Genomic DNA, 20,220 nt, shown 5'->3' on the forward strand with positions numbered 1-20,220 from the left:
TGATCCCAGTTCGCAGACAAGTGGGTGTGTCAGGGCCGTTCCCAGAGGGCCGGGGCTCCTTCGCTTGGTCAAACCCTAGACTCGTTTACTGGGGCCTGGGCCGCTTGAGGCAAAACCCGCCTTGAAAGCTACGTCAGCCTGTAAGTCTTCCCTTTCGCACCCCCCCCCCCGCCCCCCTACCCAGCCCCAGTAGCTGTGACAGCAGTTCCCTAGAGAAGGGGAGGGGGTGTGGCCACGGTCTGGCCAAGTCCGGGGCAGAACCCCCCCCCGCCACACACACACACACACACACACACACACACACACACACACACACACACACACACAAGAAAAGAGAAAAAGTGACGATTTTCTTAAACGGGCGCCTTCCCCTCTTTCTTTTATTTTTCTTTATCCCCCTCCCCTTTTTTGGTGGGGGGATGGTAATAACAGGGGGACCCTTTTCTTCTCATGTGGGGATTGGAATGATGCAATAACGTCCCCAGAAAGCTCGGGGTCCCTGGATTGGCCCTCTCTTTGTCTGGGGAGCAGTGTCATTGCGTCCACTGCCTCTCCTCTCCTATTCCCCTTAGCTGGCTGGGGGACATTGCCCTCAGTTTGTGAACTGGCTCTGGCAGGATTACTGCCGCACTTTTGGGTGAACTGAACATTTTAGATTCTTGCTCTGGCAAGTTTTCCTTCCCTAGGTGGTGGTTAAGGGGTGGGGTGGGGTGGGGTGGGGGATGGTGGGAAGAGGGGGATTCAGGCAAGGAGAGAGATAGAGGCCCCACTTGTTTTTTTTTTTTTTTTGGTCCCACCTTTCAGAATCCAGTTCCAGATTCTAGACTTGAGGGTTCTGAGCTGTTGGTCTGTAGAAGCGAAGGAGAGAAGGGTGAGTGGCTTGGCTTTGGGAAGCATGATGGGGGCGGTTGCAGTGCTATTTTTAAAAAACGGCTTTCAGCAGGGAAGCCTTTAGCCATGTTAGTCTTGCTCCCCCCATGGTTTTGCAGACTCAAATCCAGGCCAAGTGTATGGCTGTCTGAGGTATTGGAACAGAAGGAGGTCCATTCCTGTTGGTGACAACACCGTGGCCCTGTTCTGGGATGAGCGAGGTGTAAAGGTCAGTGCGGTTTTCACTGGGCCATTTGCAAAATTATAATTGGGCAAGATCTGTGATTTGGTACTTGAGGCCTCCAATCAGGGGCAACTTTGGGCAAAGAGACTTGCTATGGTAATGAATGACTAACAGGCGGAGGCTTGGCGACAGAGCCATTTGTAAGCCTCTGTTTCTGGATACAAGTGTCATATCCCCCAGCCCATGCAAGAAGCAAAATGGGAAGAGACTAGGAGGTAGCCTGGGCAAGAGCTGACAGCTGAGAATCCTGAGGTCAGAGAGACCTTAGGATGTCAAGGAGCTGACCCTGCAAGCCTCCGGACAGGCAGCTGGGCCTTGTAGGAGAGACCTGACAGGAAAAGGAGGTTCACATGCAATAGGGTTATAAGCTAGGGGACACAGGACCCTAGGGACATTTTGACCAGCTAACCATTCCCACAGGTTGCAGATTTTCCTGGTCAGAGGTGGAAATGGTATATAGAGCAAACAAGTTTGCTGAGGTCTTGGGAGAGGGTGAGTAGTGGACATACCAGGTGAGGGAAATGAGAAATAAAAAGAACTGCAGGGATGGGGAGGTGCTGACATCCGAGACTTTGCTATTATGTGTTCAGAGACTAAGCTACTAAATTAAGGTTAAAGAAGGTGGCCAAGGCAAAAAAAAAAAAAAACAAAAAAAAAAACAAAAAAAAAATCAGATGTACAGATTGGATGTAGTAGGCAGGAAGGCAGGAGCAAACTAGAGAGAGATAGAAGAAAAGTCATGGCCTTACCAAGAACCCAAAAGCCCTGAATACTCTGGTGAGATAGGCAACTCAGGTGGTTGTGGCAGCTGTAGCTCAGCCAAGAATTAGAAGGATGATTCTAGGTATTTAAAATCAACAGCATCCCCACCCACGTAACCCACCTTCAGGAACCAGTAGCTTTAACCAAGAGAACAAGAAACTCAATGAGTAGCAGCCTCAACAACTGGCTCTTTCCTCCTGGGTAAGGAGAGGGCAGTGGGGAAGGACGGTGCCTCAAAGGGAAGTGGAGGCGCTATCAATCTGGCCTAGACAGGTAGGTTGACTGCTTTTACATGGGTGGGCTGCGGCCTGGTCTGGGACCCCTGCTCAAAAAAAAAAAAAAAAAAAAAAGCCCTCCTTCTCAGGATCCCTGGGGACCCTGTGTGCGCAGGGAACTGTGTAAAACCTTTACTTCGGAAGGTAAGTGCAGCGGTCTAGGCATCTGGGGCATACTTAAGCCTGCGCTACGCGTCCCCCACCCCCACCTGCCGGGGGCTAGGCGTTTCCCTCTGCAGGGCCTGGGGTGGACTCGTCTGCCAACTCGGCACTACACAGCTTCTCCAGCAGGGGGCGGAAAAGGGCCTGCAGCGACGCGCAGGACCCGAGTCCTCCATTTCAGGTGTGATGCTTCAGCCTGGGATCAACTAAGAGCCACACATTTAAAATCTCATTTAGGGTTACCGGAGAACCAAATGAACCTCCGGGTCTGGCAGTCTATTTCCATTTCCTCCCAGATATGCGTCGCTTCCTACCGCGCTCTGTGGCTTTGGAAGGCATTTGCATTTACATACGCGGTGATTATTTGAGTCACTAATACACACAGCCTAACCGGGGGTTTAATTGGAAATGTTAATCAATGCAATAGATCTGTGTCTGATTTCCACATTTGGTCAATTATCTGCAGATTGGAGCAATCTGTGCTAAACCCAGGGGATGCAATGAGGAGCAAAACGGTGCAGCTACAGCTGGGTCTGAGTCTGGGAAACATAGTGGGGAGATGGACCTTGAAAACTGGAAAGAGAGTAACAATTTACTGGTGGGAAGAGGAAATCATTAGAAAGGTGTGGTCACAGAGAGGCCTGATTGCTGAGATGGAATAGGATGGCCTTGGAACCCGCATGGTGGAGAGGGAGGCCAGAGTTTTTGAGGTTGGAGGGGTCTGAATTTGGAGAGTGAAGTTTTTTAGGGGCCAAAGGACCAGGAACTGGAGTGGAATGAACCCTGGGAGTCAGAAGTCAAGTGTTCTGGAGGGCTAGGGCCTGGTCTGGGACCCCCAAACACATTGTCCCAGACAGTGACAGTCTGGGACCCCTGTTGTGTTTGGGGGTCCCAGACAGTGTGTTTGCCCCTCTCTAGGCCTCAGTTTCCTTGTCTTTCAAACGATGAACTTGGCACTAGTTGTTCTATAAGGTAGTCCATTTATTCTTGGTAATGAAGACAGGTCCACTAAAGTATAGCCCTCTTCTTCCCCTGTCAGAAAAATTATCCCTTCTTTTTTTGTATGCCCTCCAGTTTTAGGGAAAACAATACAAAACAACCCCACAACCACATATATTTCATCTCTTTCAACAGTGTGGCTTTACTTTTACTTCATGTGAATGGGGAACAGGAGGGAAAAGAGAAGTCCAAGTTAATAATCTGCTAGGGACCCTATAACCAAGCCCCTGAAAGGTTCTGTGTGGGTGGGTCTCACAGACCTGAGGGGATGGGTGGGTGGCGGTATATTCACTAGTGGCCCTTACTCCCTAACTCAATCTCAAAACAAAGTCTTGGGATGAAGGTGAAGGAAGGGCCTGGCTTAGGGTGTATATCTTTTTCCTTCGTGTCCTCCTCCCCCATCTCCCTCTGAGCCCCAGGCACTGTGGAATTCAGCACCCTAAAAGAAACACTATCCTTAACAATCAGCACAACAGTGCCCTCTAGTGACCTTAATGGGGACAATTTTAAGAGCTCCCCATGCATCCCAGGTCCCAGCCTGTTCGCCAGTGCCCTTGTGCAGCGGTTATTCCTTGTGGAGAAGGCTCCCAGTCCTTCCAACCAGCCTGATAGAGAAACTCAGCCAGCCATCGTTTCCTGCAAGTCCTTCTTGCATATATGGATGGGGCTGGGGGTTTACAGAGGGAGTCAGCTCCCCACAACTTCCTCTCCAGCGCTGTTTCCTTTGGGCCTGAAAAAGGTTCCAAACCTCCTTTCCTAGACATCTTCGGTGCTGAGCAAGACACTTGGCATGGGAAGGCTCTGTGGTAGAGAGAGTAGTTGTCCAGAGCTTCCACCTACCCCCACCGCCAAGGTGGCAGCCCTACTTCCCAGACAGAGATTCTGGCAGGAAGTTGGGGGTGGAGTTGGGTTGGTGATGGGTATTGGGTATGTACGAGATGTGTGCACTGATTTCTACCTCAGTCTCCAACAGGAGGCTGAGCCATAGGTGCACAACAAGGCGGTATAGACATACAACATGATATAGGCACACAATGCCCACAACACTATACAGACACACAACATGGCATACAGATATGACACAATACGAATTAGACACATTGCACATACACAAAGGATGGAAGAGATGCAATTCACATGCAACACAGTACAGACACATAGCACTCACACACAGTAGCTTATTGACATGATCACGTATACAACATGATATTAACAGGACACTGTACACACACACAATATGATGCAGACTCAATACATACATGTCATGGTAGATATGACACAGCACACATACACAGACATATAACATGTTACAAGGAACTGTGCAGATATACGTGACCCAGTATGCACATGTGCTCACATGCAGGATATCTTCCCTTGCCCGACTCTCAACACAACACACCCCCAGGCAGGTGAGAGGAGTGTGGCTACCAGGTGGAATACTGTGTCCTGTCAGTTGATTCTGCACTGACTCGAGCAATTGGTGAAATAAAGGCAGGCCAACATGGAGTTAAAAAGTGGTGCTACAACTGGGGCTGCGGGGAGGTGGAGGTAGGCTTCAGGAAAGCTCTTGATCTTGCTCAAAAACATGGAGGTTCTTGGTAGTACAGGTAGGGGGTGTGTTCTCCTCCTCTTACATCCTCTAGTATTGTTTCCCACCCCAATGGGTGGATGCTGCCTCTGCTGTCTGCCCTCATCCCCAGAGATGGGCAGGGGGCTTCTTGAAGCCACTCTTCCTGTGCCCTCCTTGAGCCCCACCCCTCTCTGGAGCTTTGGCAGCTCGCACTCCTCTCCCCCTCACCCCACCCTCTTGCAGGGTGAGATCTTGCAGGGTGAGCTCACGTAGGGAGGGAGGGGGCGAGTACACCATTCAATGGTGCAGTGGGTGGGATTTGGAAAGGCTGCCTGGAGTGTGCATGTGGGAAGCACACATGGAATGCCAGGGATGCTGGGGGACAGATATGCTCTGGAGTCTTGCCCGAGAGCAAGAGGCAGACCCAGAGTATGGCTTGGACTTTTAATTCCAGAAGGGGGAATTGGAGATCATGGGGCTTTTCTTGGCTCCCTAAGGCTTCAATTTTGCAATCTCCGTGTTTAGATATCCATCTAGCCGTCTCTTTGGATTAGGACCCTGTTCATTCTGGTCTGTAATAAATAGGTGCTAGCCTGAATCATGCCTCCTTGAGAATTAGCATGTAGTTTCTGCTTTTCTTTGAGGACAAACACCACTGGGGGAAGGGGAAAGGAAAGCAGAGTAGGAAGGATTGCAGAGCTTGGAGTTCTACAAAGAGAAGATCAGCCTCTCCCTTGAGAGGCTCAAATGATTGTGGGAAAAGGCAGAAAGGGAGGGGTCAAAGAGACTCAGTCTCCTTCATGGTTAGACATGGAAACCTCTGTGGGAAAAATAGGGTAAATTATCACCAAAACAACAACAGTAAACAGTATGTATTCGCCCTAAGAAACCTGGGGAGGACTGTGGAAGACTTACCTGGTGGAGACAGGAGAAGGTAGAGGGGAGCTCCAGTCAGGGTCAGAGGCTGGGGCCTTCAGCACCTGTGAGATGGTAGCAAATTAGGAGGCCTCAGAATGCTGTTGCCTGGCAGACAGACTTTTTCCCCCTTCTCCAGGGAAAGAGGTTAGTGAAAAGGGGAATGGAAATGGAGGTGGAGACTTAGAGTTGAGGGATGAACTGAACTGAACTGAACTGAATGCAGTGCCACAACGTCAGGAAGCTCATGTATTCACAGAGCCAACCTGCACTGGCCGTTGTGTCTCAGTTTCCTTTTGTCCACTGGACTCTACCACCTCCGGTGATTATACACATTGCTCCATAATTATGCAAACTATGTAAATATTTCACATCTGTCCTATTTGATTTAGTTCTTCCAACACTTATCCAAGGCAACTAAGGCAGGCCTTTTCACTTGATACTAAGCAGGCCCAGAATGATGAGGTGACTAACAGCAATTCTCAGCTTGTAACTCCCAACTCCTGACTCCCACTTCTGTGCCCTTCCTAGAATCCTATGTAACAATGCCTTTTTACACTTCTTAGCTCTCTGGTTTTCTAGCTTTCTTAAGAGATTTTCTGAAATTCACCAGAGACATTGAGAAAGAGAGAGAGAGTGTGTGTGTGTGTGTGTGAGAGAGAGAGAGACAGTGTGTGTGTGTGTGAGAGAGAGTGTGTGTGTGTGTGTGTGAGAGAGTGTGTGTGTGTGTGTGTGTGAGAGAGAGAGAGAGTGTGTGTGTGTGAGAGAGAGAGAGAGAGTGTGTGTGTGTGTGAGAGAGAGAGAGTGTGTGTGTGTGTGTGTGAGAGAGAGAGAGACAGTGTGTGTGTGTGTGAGAGAGAGTGTGTGTGTGTGTGTGAGAGAGAGAGACAGTGTGTGTGTGTGTGTGAGAGAGAGAGAGAGTGTGTGTGTGTGTGAGAGAGAGAGACAGAGAGAGAGTGTGTGTGTGTGTGTGTGAGAGAGAGACAGAGACAGAGAGAGAGATGTTTGGTGGGAGTTGGATGAAGGAGCTGTAGCAGGTGGGGAAAGAGGTTCCCTCTCCCCTACAACGCTTCTCTCGGCAGGTTTCCCCCAAGAAAGAGCAGCTGAGTCCTTGCATCTTGTGGCAGCTGGTGTGCCCAGCACTGAGTCTGTAGGAGCTGAAGCCAGCCCGGACCCTTCTCATGGGCAGTGCCCACCTGTGCTGAAGTCCTGCAGCAGTGGCGGTGTGAGGTGAGTAACGGAGTCCAGGGCAGGGAGTTAGGGATCTCCAAATCCAGGCAAATGCTGCTTTTCCACCAGATCTCCCAATATCAAAGACTCTGCCTGGACCTCGTGAGCTAGGCCTCAGGGCATGACCCCTATGTTCTGGGGAATTTTGCCCAGTACAGCTGCCTTTAGTCTCTTGCCTCCCTCCCATCTCTAATATGGGAATGACAGTCTTGACCTACATTTTGGGGTGAGGAGGAGAAACAACATAACAATCGTTGCCAAGTCCGTTGCAGATGTCAAGCACCATCTAAGAGCTTCAGTATAACACAGACATGCTTCCCATCAAGCTGTCATTTTCTTTTCTCCTCCTTTCCTGGTTCCTGGGTGGCTTTTCAGCCACATGCTGCAAATTTGCCAATCAGTTCCTATGATTTCTAGTGCCCCATAACCTTAATTTTACCTTCCTGTTTGAAGTGTACCCCAACCCCTTCCATCCCTGCTTCTGGGCCTGTCAGACTTAGCTTAAACCTTCCCGAACGTTCCCTCTGCTTTCTCACCCAACCATGATGCACTTCCTCCACCAGGTCTCCAATAGCACTTGAGTCTGTAGCGTGCAGTGTAGCACTTGCTGCCCTACTGCCTTAAATAATTCTTGCATGGTTTCTGGAGTATTCATCTTACCAGGAAAACTAGATTGTAAGCTCTTCAAGGGCAGGGACTAGATCTTACAGATCTCTAGTCTCCCTTAAAAGGGCTCAACAATTCCTCAGCAGCTTTGCAAGTTGGGCCTCTCTCTTTTCCTCTGCATTTCTTTCAGGTTTCATGGCCCGTCTCTCCGATAATCTATTTGTTTCTTTGTCTGCCTTTCAGGCAGGCATTATAACTTCTGTCAGCTTCTCCATCTGGCCTCTGTTGCTATTTCCTGCAGTCCAGCTACCTGGTTGTAGCTTACTGTCCCTCCGTCTGGTCTTCTGTCTGTCTATCAGTTGCTTAGGCATCTCTCCTACTACCCAAATCAAAAAACAACCAACCAAATGTTTTTTTAAAAAAAACCAGAAAAACAAACTAAACAAAAAACAAGCAAGGAATAAGCAATATAGTTCCCTTTCACACTGAGCGTACAGTGCGCCTACAGACAAGGTAAAACTGCAGCTCAGCAGCAGGTGTTTCTGTGATGCCTTCTTATGAAAGGGAAGCTCCAGAGTTTCAGTCATGGAATTGAAGGTATGAAATTACAGCCTTGTTGATACTGATGCATTCAACTTTCTAGCGATATTCTGGTAGGGGATCCTCTTTAGACCTTGACGGACAGAAGGTAACTAGGACTGACTAAAATGAGAAGCCCCTGAATCGCTCTTTGGTGTTCTGTGACAGATGCAATAATAACTTGTATTTATTGTCTACTGTTGCCAGCTCTATGCTAGGCACTTTACTGGCATGATACCATTTTCTCCTATGATAATCTTGCAAGGTAGGTATTTTTTTTTCTAATAGTTATTGCTGTTTCTGATTATACAAGTGATACTAGCTGAAGTTAGGTATTATCATCATCACTGTTTTACCAAGGAGGGGATAGAGGCTGAGAGAAGCTAAGTAACTTGCCCGTAACAGAAGACATGCTGTGGCTTTGGGAAGAAAGGGACTTCCTGGAGAGAGTTTCCCAGCATCCAAAGTTATTTTGGTATCTTTAGTTCATGCACATACACATACATACTCTCACAAGCACATTCCTGTACTCTTGTACATTCACCCAGTCACATCATCCCCTGGGCTCACTCACTTTTCATACTGGAGTCATTCAAAATGATGATCACTCTTATCCCCTCACCCTCACACACAATCATATTTACATACATGCTACGTTTATATACATTCACACTGCCACAAATTCACATTCACATATTCACATTTTCATATTAATGCACACAACACACTTACCATACACGCCACCCTCATGTTCACAGCTACTCACACCTTTATGTTATTAATATTCTCACACACACACAATCATACACTTTCACACTTACATTCACACAGAGGATACAATCACCTTTACCTGCCCAAATTCCCATATAGTCATACATACTCTATACACAAATAATACATTGACTTTCCCCCTGCACACACTCCAACTGTTTCTTATACTCACAGCCATTCATACACTCAATTTCATACACTCCAGTGTACTTGCATTGATGTCATCACTGTTTCTTCCTCACAGTCACAAACTCATCACAGGGACACAAACGTGCATACATGCTCATATATCCACGTTTATATTTTCTCACATTATAAGCACCATCTCACCCACTTGCACTTTTACACTTAGAATTACACACTCTTGCATTCATATACACAGAGCTAAAACAACCTCCCTACTCCTGACACATTCACACATAATCATATTCATACATAGAAACATACATTTTGCCACACATTCACACTCACACACTCACTTTCTTCACCCTGAGACATCATCACACGCTATACCAAACTTGCAGGCACGTACGCTAAAATACAACCATACACACATATTTTTATAAACTCAGCCATTTTCACTGAAAACCATCACTCTACCCTCTCAAACTCAAGCACAGTCACTTACACACACAGGTATATTCACGTTGACTGACACATACGTAGGCTCATTCACATTCAGTACTCATACAAATTCACATGAACATACATACTGCACATGTACTTAACACTCACATATTCACTCACTTTCACATTCGCGACTGTACACTCAAAATTACACACGCCCTTATTCCCACAGACAGACAAGCACTCCTCCACATTCGTCACACACCATCCCCCACTCATACATCACACATTTTCACACTGGCCCAATCACACTTACCACACACTCACATTCTTATACATTCCCACTCTTCTACTTTCATACTGACACACCCTCACTCACATCGCTGCTACACACATTTGCACCAGCGCACATATAATGACATGCACAGTCACTGACTTGCATTCACACTAGCACATACCACACTGACATACACAATTCACATTGCAATAGTCAGTTGACTGTGCTTCACACAGGCAATTACTGAGAACACATATGACAACATAGACTCACACTCACACTCGCCATGCCACATTCTCACTTACATTGATACACTTACACTGACACACCTGTTCAGGAAGTCATACACTCTCCTGTAATCCACCATGTACTCTTACTCAGACTCTCACATGAACACGTTGACACTTAACTACCACTGAGATAATCACATTGACCCACATCTATTCACATTGATTCACACATACTGCTAGTGACCCACGCTCTCACTCATACATACTTTCCCAAACTCTTACACGTCCGCCTCCCATACCAATAACCCTGCATTTATATACTTTCTCACTGACACACGCACATGGATACATCTAATTGCAAGAAATAGTTTATATTCACAGTTGTCTCTTTTTTCTTTGTTTGCCACTAGTGCTGTCCTCACCCCTGCTGAAAGGTTATATTGGCAACCAATCGCCAGAGGAAACATGTTGGTCTCATCCAGGAGGTCAATGAGAAATAGATCCTTTCAGAGCAGAAAGGAGTAGAATTTATGTCTAGGATTAAAAAAGAAAAGGCTCAAACCCACAGATCAAGTTTTCCTTATCCTTTCCACATACTTTTTCTTTTTTCAGAAATCATCTTTAATACAGCCTTAGCCAGTCCTGTCCAACACAGGTTGGAGTTTAGATGGTGTGTTTATTTTCTGGAAGTTTATGGCTTAACTTGCTACCTCATTTCTTTCCTATGGTGAAAGGAAGGTGAAGGATGTGTTTCTTTATGTGCTGTTAATGGTTTCTTATACAAAAGTGCATGTCTCTGGTTTTATATTTATGATCTGGAATTGCCTGCTGATTACACACATGGAAAGGGCAGGCCTGCTTCCACCTGGCACGTCTAATCTAGCCAGGTATACTTAATACCCTGTTAACCCTGGAACGTGGCACTCAAAGGAAGGAAAGAGAAGGTTAATGAACTAGCTGGATGATAAGGTAAATTTGTACTGTGAGTGTTCGTGTGTGATAGTAGACCCCACTGAAATTTCAACAGCTGTTACTAACAAGTTACAAGAGGAGATTTTTCAGTAGGCGTGGATAAAGACAAGCTGAAGGAAGTTTCTTGCACTTCAGAAAGACTGTAGATTTCCCTGCAAGTGGATAAAAAGAAGCACAAACCGAGGAGTGAACTAATGGATCAGGAGCCTGGTGCAAGAGTCATGTGCCACCAGAGATTTGAAAACACAAGAGCATCTTTCAGGGGTGTCTCTAGTACATGGCTTCTGCTGGAGTCACCCTGGAGCAAAAAATGACTTCAGAATATACCCAAGCTGCCATTTGGTATGGGTTCTAGCATGCCTTAGGGAAGAGCTTATTCTCTGGAATATAATCCAACTCCCTGCCATTAGACTGAGAACTTCTTTGATAGCAAGAACTATATTATCTTACTCATTTTGGTTTCTTGATACCTAGCGCAATGCTAGGTCCAGAAAAGCTACTTGTGAGACTTAGTTAAGAAGCTAAACGGGACACCTGAGCAGAAACATCTTATCAATACAGACCCAGTGTTTCTCTTCTTCTCTTCCTCAATCCCAGATTTGCAGTGACATTACCAGCTCAGATTGAGGATTGTCTGTAGGCCCCACATAGAGCTAGGCCCAGAGATTCAAATGGGTGAAAGACACACCATTTGCCCTCTAAGGTACTTTCATTTGTGTGGGAAAGATCAGGTTGCCATGAAACAGTAGTATGAGGCAACAGTCTGGAAGCTTGGGCATGGAGGGATCTTTATCATGAAATCCACTGGTCTGTAGGCTCCAAAGGCCTTGACGGTTCATAAGTAGTTGGGGACAGCAGTCAGAATTTAGAGAAGTCACTTTCCAAAGTAAACTTCCTTGTAGATAGCTTGCTTAGCACAGGGCTGTGCCATATTCCCAGAAGACTGTATAACAGAGTACTCTGTTACTGGGCCTAAAGTGGAGTAATAAGAGTTATCTGCAGACCTTAGTGAGATTATTGTACTTATTAAGATCTAACCACCACCTCCTCCAAGAGACAGCTTAAGACAGGGGTTCCCAAACTCTGGACTGCAGACCAGTACTGGTCTGCAGTCTGTTAGGAACTGGGTAGCACGGCAGGAGGTGAGTGGTGGATGACAAGCATTACTGCCTGAGCTCCACCTCCTGTCAGATCAGGAGCAGCATTAGATTCTTATGGGAGTGTGAGCCCTATTGTGAACTGCACATGCAAGGGATCTAGGTTGTGTGCTCCTTATGAGAATCTAATGCCTGATGATCTGAGATGGAACAGTTTCATTCCAAAACCACCCCATTGCCCCATGTCCATGGAAAAATTGTCTTGCACAAAACTGGTACCTGATGCCAAAAAAGGTTGAGGACTGCTGGCTTAAGAGAAACAGCTGGGCAATTTTACATTTGGAAATTTTTGGCCATTACATCAAGATTCACCAAAGGCAATTTATATAATTTGCAGGACTGGCTGAATATTAGGAAGAGAAAAATGCACCTGCCTGAATGTGCTTGAATTCAGTGAGAAGCACTGAGAAAACCCATTCCCAAACCCATCATGCATTTATATGATATTTTATACTTTTCAAAATGTTTAATAACCCATTCTTCATTTCAATAGAGGTGTTAGGAGCACCAACTCTGGTATCAGCCAGACCACCATTTGAATCCCAGTTTGGCCACTTCCTAGCTGTGTAACTTTATTGGAGAAATTATCCCATTGCTTCTTAGGCCTTTTGGCTAAGATCAAGTGAAGAGAAATTACTTATCCCCCTTAAGCCTCAGTGTCCTTATGTGTAAAATGGGAGTAACACTAATGTCATCTACCTCATGGAGTTGTTAAGAGGATGAAATGAGATAATATATGAAAGTGTTTAGCAAAATGTCTGGCTTATAGTAAATGTTTGACACAGTATAGAGCTTATTATCTTTACCATAGCCCTTTGAGGTAGGTACCTTCAAAGGGCAGATTCTTGACATAACAGAGAAACAGTATGGTTCTTTACAGCCAAAGATTGATTTTCACAGGACTTGTTGCCTGTTTCCCTTTAAGTCTTTATTTCTGCCTAGCCACAAACTAGGTGTCCGTGCTCATTCCCACTCAAGACGATGAGTGAAAAATAGGATTAGTTCATGGAGTTTCCTCAACTACTGTGTCTCTTTAGGACATGTTTATCTTGCAGCAATGTGTCCTGTTCATTTAGCTGTCACCTCTAGTCCTACTTCCCCCCTTGAAATCAGTTAAAGCCATCAGTGATGCCACCTTTATTTGCTGGTACCCAAACTTGTGGGGGTGGTGAGTAGAAGAGATTCCTAATGTAGGTGGAACCAGCAATTGGTTCTCTTATCATAGGCATTCTTCTGTCCTTGATTCTGATTGTTGAAATGTCTGTTTTGTGGGTGGAAAATCTGCTCATTTTCAGGCTTTGGTCCCAAACACCACAGTGGAAGCACAGTTTACTTACGACAAAGCCCTAAGAACATTCATGTTCATGCAAAAGCTGTGAGTAACTGCAGAATTTAATATGAAACTTTCCGTGACTTAGGAAACAGAAATAAGCACACGGGCATTGATGTCACATAGACATGGGATGGTATAATCTTACTATTACATTTACTAGTTCTGTGACCTTGGTCAAGTGACTTAATGAATGTGCTTCTTCATATGTGGAATGAAAATACTGTAATAACACCTCAGGGGTTATGCAAGTTATGTGAACTTGTACCTAAGTAACTTTTAGCAGAGTGCGTGGGCCATGATAAGATTTCAGCGAATGATAGCGATTTTGTTTATGGCTTGTGAAATCTGTGACAATAAACTGTAAACATCTATTGGTAGAATGTCTTGAATTACTTCAGAGCAGTTCCCAAATGTGGATATGTGATCCTCACAATCTACTGGTGACATGATCACCTTTTCTAGATGAAGAAATAGCTTCAGAGGGATGAAGAGATGTACCTAATGTCATGCAGCTTGTGAGTGGCAGTGCTAGGCTGAGAAAGCACCAGTCCAGATGATTGAATATTTGCACCTTCACTTGGAAAAGTTTTTTGTGGGCTACAGTTAGCAAATAAGAACAATTTGAACTGAGCATAATCCTTCTTGTGACAAAATGTCTAAATGTGAGCTACAGTTTATCTACAAATCGAACCATAGGTGTTTCTCTTTGTATCTTGTGCAGTACCCAGAATGTTGCAAGAGTGAAACAAATGTGACATCATAGCAGTACCTTTCCAAACATAGCTGAGTGATATAGGGCCACAGTAGTACCATTCACCACCAAGAGGAAAATCTTTCTTGAGGCATAAATACTGTGTGGTTCTGCTCATGTTGCTCCGGTAACACGAAGTGTTCAGAGTCTGGGAATTCTTAAAACATACAGAAACTCTTCAACAGACCTGTGGCGCCACTTGGCCGTTTCTCTTCTGACATGAGAATTATAAGACATCAAGCTTAGTAAACGTTAGGGAGAGGATGGGAGGACAAAAAGATAGGAGCACTTTTGGCCTTTTTGTAACATTTTTCTCATCGCCAAATATTCATCTTGAAACACTCTTCTCTTGGTTTCTGTGACAACATATCAGTTCTCCTGCCTCTTTGACCATCTTTCTCAGGGATCATTAGTCGCTCTTCCTCTTCCAACCTCTAAATGTTGGTGTTCCACAGAGATCTGGTCTAGTCCTCTTTCTCATTCTGTATTCTTCCTGAGCAATTGTGCATATTCCCATGCTGATGGCCTCCAAACAAATATCTTCATCCCACATGTCCAGCTCTCCATTGAACAGTTTCATAATGCCAAATGAATGTGTTAGAACCACTGCTACAATTGTATCTGTCTTAATATTGCTATCTCTGTTATGAGGAATAGATACAGCTAGAGATACAGTTTTTCCACCACATGTGAATTGATGTTTCTTTCAATTATCTTATTACTTGCCATGTAGATTATACTTTTCAAAGACAAGATGCTTAGATATGTGTCTTGCTTCCCACTAGATATTTCTAGTTAAGTTTTTACTGATATTTCTATTGTGTCACTGGTTTTATCCTCTTATCTTTGCCTATTGCAGTCTTGGTAGAATTATTATGTTTGTTGGTAAAGTCTGGATAAAAATTTAGATGAATTTTCTAGAAAAATTATTATAAGTGCTCTTCTATTGGCCAAAATATTATAATAATTTGTTCTTATTCTCTTTAGAGTGCAATTATTGCAGGTGGTCTAATGGTTGCTTATACAAGGGACTTCCAACATATTCATATTTGTTATCAGCACACTAACTTCATTAGTTGTTTTTCATCCCCATTCTAAGCTATTTGGTTATTTTCATTTCACAAACATGGAAACTGAGGCACGGTTCTGTTTGGAATCCCAAATGTAAACTAAAGCCGGCAAAAACCATTAGGCCTCCCATACTCCTCTGGGCCTCTTGCCATAGAAATATATCTCTACCCTGATTTCCATTTGGGGTCCTGAGAACAGTTAATCCTATCAAGCCTAGCATCTCTACCATCTTTGGCCAATGTCCACTGTAGAGGCCTCTCTTGACATCTCTCTTCTCCTGTCTTCCTATTCCCATGCTGCATGTGCTTCCTGTCTCCTGACTGATTATCTTAGTGTTGTCACTTTTCAAAATGATTTCCATGTTCCTACCTGGAACATCTGACTCCATAGGAAAAACCTTTCCCAAGTCTTCAACCTTAGGCATCTGCTACATTGTCACCTGACTAGTAGTTCTGAAATTCAAAGTTAATCATGCTCACTACTTGAAACCTCTTCATATACACAAGAGGAGTCCAAACCTTGTAGAAAGGCATATTAAACTTTTCTTAATTTGTCTCTATGGATCTTATTTTTTTCCATTCCTCCTTTTTGTCCCTAATCTCCTTAATACACATTGTTGCTTGACCTGAAAAATGGTGTGGTTAATTGTTCTTCCTAATTCAACTCAACTGTACTTCCCCTGTGAAGCCTCCTTCATCAGGCTCCTGGGAGTCTCTGTCTCTGTCCTTCTATAGCAAACTTTTCTCATCTTTGCACTGAGATGTCATGGCTGACATCCATTATATTTTAAGTCTCTTCAAGGGCAGGGTCAACTTTGTTCATCTCTCACCCTAGAACCTGGTGACCTCCTACTTTCCTTTAATACCCTGTTCAAGTGCTATATCCCCTCCGGGCATCATTAGCTACCCTTCTTCCACTGTCCTTTCAAAGCATCCAGTGCCTACCTTAGCACATAATAGACACCATATAAATGATGAATAAATGAATAAATTTAAGAAGGTTTAATGATTTCTTCAGGATCACAGAAAAATCCAGAAGTAGAGCTAGAGTTAGTCATTCATTCCTTCTGTTAGAAACAATTCTTTTGGGTTTATAAAAAACCTACTAAATAAAAACCCCCAAATTAAGTCTGCCTAACAACATGCAACTTAGTTCTTAAATGTAACATGGAAGGTAAGTTTCTTTTTCCGAGTGTTATGTGCCTAATAAATTTCCCCAAAGAGATCTGTCCTGCTTATATATGGATATAGTTCTAAAAATGCTTTTAGGTCTTACACATATTATTTTCTTCCAGAGTTTTGAGATCTATTCTTTTACTTATACAGCACCAATATCATTCAGTCCAGCAGAAACGGACCCAAGGCTAATAAATCTAATCTAGCATGCTTGAAGTATTCATTGGTTGAAATATATTGTTGAATAATAATACCTTATGCCAACCTAGTGCTTCCTACCTTTCAAATCCTATTGAATTCCTGCTCATCCTTCCATACCCTGCTCAGGTGCTATATCCTCTGACCCCCTGGGAATATTAGCTATCCTTCCTGCTCTGTCCCTCCAAAGCATCTTGTGCCTACCTAGATTGTATCACACTGTATTCTTACTGTATATATGCATGTCTGCCTTCCTCACTAGACTAGAAGCTCTTTGAAGATAGAGATGTGTCTTTATTCTTCTCACTTTGTATGCTTCCTGTACCTGACATAATACCTAGTATATATGAATGTTGGTGGTGGGAGGATGTAAGGTCAGGCAGCTATGTTCCCTGGAACAATATCAAACACATTCCTTGTGTGTGGTAGTATGATTTCTCATATAGCAATAAGGTGAAGAGAGTCTTGCCCTTTTCTGAAGTGCTATGGCTCCTCTTTTTAAATTTTTACTCTCATTTTGCAATGCACATATCCTTACTTGTTTTGTAGTTCTATTTTTGTCTGTATATGACATACTTTTTTAAAATTATACTTTAAGTTCTAGGGTACATGTGCACAACATGCAGGTTTGTTACATATGTATACATGTGCCATGTTGGTGTGCTGCACCCATTAACTCATCATTTACATTAGGTATATCTCCTAATGCTATGCCTCCTCCCTCCCCCCACCCCACGACAGGCCCCAGTGTGTGATGTTCCCCACCCTGTGTCCAAGTGTTCTCATTGTTCAGTTCCAACCTATAAGTGAGAGCATGCGGTGTTTGGTTTTCTGTCCTTGCAATAGATTGCTGACAATGATGGTTTCCAGCTTCATCCATGTCCCTACAGAGGACATGAACCCATCCTTTTTTATGGCTGCACAGTATTCCACGGTGTATATGTGCCACATTCTTCTTAATCCAGTCTATCATTGATGGACATTTGGGTTGGTTCCAAGTCTTTGCTATTGTGAATAGTGCCACAATAAACATATGTGTGCATGTGTCTTTATAACAGCATGATTTATAATCCTTTGGGTATATATCCAGTAATGGGATGGCTGGATCAAATGGTATTTCTAGTTCTAGATCCTTGAGGAATTGCCACACTGTATGACATACATTTTACATATAATGTGTGGCCAGGAATGAAACCCACTGCTGGAGCCTATAACCTCACTCAGAGATAGACACTTATTTATCTGCTTACACCCATCACTTAGTATGATGCCTAGCACATAGGCACTGGTAAATATTTGTGGTTCGAGTAAGTGAATTCATGCACAGATGGGTTACTTAAGGGGCCCCAATAATATATTCTCAGTTACTATCTGACACCTCAAAGAGTAGTACCTCTCTGTTTTGGGCTCAGGAGTTTTTGAAATGAAAGTCAACCAGAAATCAACAAGGATAAAGCATTAGTTGGTATATTTTCCTGTAAAAAGGAATGTTGGGCTGACATAAGATCTTTTCTTTTCCTCTCTTTATGCAGCTGCGTGACCTGTAGACCTTCATTATTAAGCTGTGCAGAAGAGTATAGGGCATGCCTAGGTGATCTTTGCTAAAGGCCACAAAACCAGCTGGTGATTGACTGGCATAATTGGGAGTACTATGACATAGAGAATTTGTCAGGCTCAATCTTGAAGAAAAAAGAACACTCAGATGAGCATCATTTGATACAGAGTTATATACATGCATTATGAACACCTGAGTTTCCTCCCCTTTCTCTCTGCCCAGTGCTTTTGTCAGAATGTGCTCTAGGCTACACTGCAGTCTTCACAGGAATGACTCAAGAACTACTGACTGATTTACCCTCAGGCCTGCTGATTACAGCTCCTTCCACCAAGCCCTGCTTCTGTTTTATCTGCAGTTTTCCTCCCAAAATACCCTAACTTCCTTCTTGTGTGGTAAAGGCTGGGCCCTGTGATCTCAGCTTGGAGGCTTCCCAGGTCCACAGAAAGACTTAGGCACATAGCAGTCTTTGCTTTGTATATATATGAGCACTAGGGAAGTAAAGCTGATCTTGTGCTGGGGTAGACATCTACTCTAGCATGAACTAATGATGAGCCATATATTCTATAAGTGGACGGCAGCAGCTGCAACCAGGTAGTAAAGTAATAAGCATTCAGCCACTTGCAAATTATGAGCTTGTATAAGCTGGGCATGGAAAGGCCATGGGAAAACCAACATACTCAATCATGAGTTCGTCCTTCAGATCAGGCTTTTAATTTCTAAAGAGACTGCTTTGGGTGTATTATAATCTTTTTAAAAATACCCATGCCAGTTTTCTTTAATGCAAAACATTTGTCTGGCGGGCTCGAAGATGGGGAATTCCTACAAGTAAGGCCCTTGTCAGCTAAATGTTTGTCCCCTACCATTGTGAAGTGGGATGGGTAGAAAGTAGGTTTTGTCATGTTCCATTCTTCCTTCAGTATTTAAGAAAGCCTGTTTTTAATAGATGTTATTTCCTCTTCCTTAAACATAGCTCCCAAATGAGATGTTTAACTGCATGCTCAGCTCTTTTAAAATATGGGCATGTAAACATAGGTCAAGGGGCAAAAACTTGAGGAAGTGTTGCTGCATTTTACACCAGTTCAAACTTTTTAACTTCCAATTCTGGCAAGAAGTCACTTTTTTGGTGAACTGTGAGCTTTGCTAAATTGATCTAAGTTCCTAGTTTAGAAATAACACCAAATCTCCATTGCCCCAGGTAGCTCTTCTCTTCAGATGTGAAATGGGCACCTTCCCTGTAGAAAGCTGATTTGGGTACAGAGAAATTGGGAATAGAGCAAGGACCTAGGATGATGAGCCATGATGCACAGTTTGAAAAGCAACATTCAGGCACCTCTGTGGTATGCAAAAATCTCTAGGAAATTCAGGAATTGAATTTCCAAGCTTAAATTTGAGGACATTTGTTGCTATTTCACTGGAGTGGATCAATAAAGAGTATAATTATTATCCATGCATAGTAACAGAGAGCATCGAGACCCCCAGAGACTCAAGACATTGGTTTGCCATATCCTACTTGCTTGGGATGTTAGTCTATCTAATTTGTTCCATCTGAATGCTTCCAAGGATGTTATGTTCTCTGTTTGAGAACTAGGAAGTGTTTTCTTACTAAGTTTTGCTTCTCTTTTCTTTTTTCCGCCAATTTCTCTGAGGCATCTTTTAGGGTAATTACTTTTGTTTTTTATGCTTAAAATATTTCTACCTCTATTCTTTATAGATCTTATTTTCTCTTTTTAGAAGCATCAATATTGGAAACAAAAAGCTGAAACCTATAATAACGCATCGGTTTGCAAATATAAGTACATGTAAATAATCATTAGCATTTTCTGGGCATTAGCTCATGCAGCGCACACAATGAATAATAAAGTATGGTGCTGCATATGTTTAGAGGCTTAAGAAGTCATTTGAAAAATAACTATACTTAAAAAAAGAAAAAGAATGATTTGTTCCTTATATG

The 20,220-nt window shown here is 43.7% G+C and overlaps 1 protein-coding gene across 13 annotated transcripts in view; it reads left to right on the forward strand.

Annotated features, from left to right (window-relative positions):
* Positions 1 to 20,220, forward strand: part of PAK3 (p21 (RAC1) activated kinase 3) — a 287,741-nt gene that overhangs the window by 153,833 nt on the left and 113,688 nt on the right. For 5 of the 13 annotated variants that reach the window (XM_063634312.1, XM_063634311.1, XM_063634313.1 and 2 more), the window contains exons 2-4: positions 805 to 871; positions 990 to 1,099; positions 6,880 to 7,027. The exons of 1 other annotated variant lie outside the window; for it this stretch is intronic. The gene's annotated coding sequence lies outside the window, so the exon portion shown is untranslated. The remainder of the gene's footprint in view (positions 1 to 804; positions 872 to 989; positions 1,100 to 6,879; positions 7,028 to 20,220) is intronic. 7 more of the 13 variants (XM_063634314.1, XM_063634319.1, XM_063634315.1 and 4 more) reach the window with 4 other exon arrangements.

This window comes from Symphalangus syndactylus, chromosome X (assembly GCF_028878055.3).
Source record: "Symphalangus syndactylus isolate Jambi chromosome X, NHGRI_mSymSyn1-v2.1_pri, whole genome shotgun sequence".
NCBI classification, from domain to species: domain Eukaryota; kingdom Metazoa; phylum Chordata; class Mammalia; order Primates; family Hylobatidae; genus Symphalangus; species Symphalangus syndactylus.